This window comes from Suricata suricatta, chromosome 10 (genome assembly GCF_006229205.1).
Source record: "Suricata suricatta isolate VVHF042 chromosome 10, meerkat_22Aug2017_6uvM2_HiC, whole genome shotgun sequence".
Classification (NCBI taxonomy): Eukaryota; Metazoa; Chordata; class Mammalia; order Carnivora; family Herpestidae; genus Suricata; species Suricata suricatta.
The window spans coordinates 9,305,063-9,306,194 of NC_043709.1; positions in this window are offsets into that span (position 1 = coordinate 9,305,063).

Here is a 1,132-nt window from a genome sequence, read left to right on the forward strand (position 1 = left end):
GTAGGATTTAATCTGTTGTTGTCTGAGAGGTTAACCACCTCCCCCAGGGCCAGGTGCTTAGTAGATGCTGAAGCTGTCTGTACCAGTTCCTTCCTGGAGAGGGAGGCCATAATTGGGAAGCAGGGCCCAGGTTGGAGGGGTGGGTGGTCAGGATGGAGGACACGGGGGTGCATTCCGCCCTTGCTCGCTACATCCAGGGTCCCTCTGCCCAGGGCCCCAAGCCTGGGCACCTTGTGTCACTTGAGAACATGCAGCCACACGGAGGGCTGGAATCCTTGGACACTTGCAACAGAGCCTCTGGATTCAGGGTTGGTGAGATTGGGATAAAAGCGGATGACAAAGGGCATTGGTATCTACCGAAGGGTGGTGGCTGGCCTCTAGGGCAGGGTCATACTTGGGGACTTCCAGGGGATGAAGGAAGTCATAAAAATTGGTACCACAGACTCATGTGAGGAAACGGGTGGCTGCTGCCCAGGCCCATTGAGTGTGGTCGCAGCCCAGTGTGAGTTTGGACCCAGAGTTGCCCGTTTTCCCGGGGCTTCCTGAGAACATGAAACCGGCCCATTTACAACACTGGTTATCAGTGAACAAAACAGTATAAATAACAAAGAAACACCGGTGCAGGTCCAGCAAAGCCCACTCACCTTGGCTGGCGACCCCCTGCTCTGGCAAAGGGTGCACTGAGGTCAGATCCCCAGGTTCACTGCTGTGATCTCCCCTGGGAGAAGGCTTGTTGTCACTTTCCTGCTCTTGGAAATGACCTCATGATAGACTCAGTCTTCCAGGGACTTTGGGCGAACTGAGCTATCTCTTTTGCGGTGCAGTAAGGCCTTGAGCAAACCCCTCCCCCCTCTGGGTCACATTTCCGGGTGTGTGATAGAAGAGCCTGGTCTGCAGGGCTCCCACCAGTTTGGACAGTGTGTGACTAAGTCCCTCAGGCTCAAAGGAAGATGCGGTTATTATAGAAGTGACTCTTCCCGGGAACCATGCTTCCGGGATTGGATACAGTGCACTCTGGCATTTTGTGTGTCCGCAATCACAGCTGTGTGTGTTGAGGGGGGGAGGGTATGTGTCATAATTTGGAGTTGTGCATGGCACAGTGTCAATATCGTCTTAATAACTTTGCCCTAGA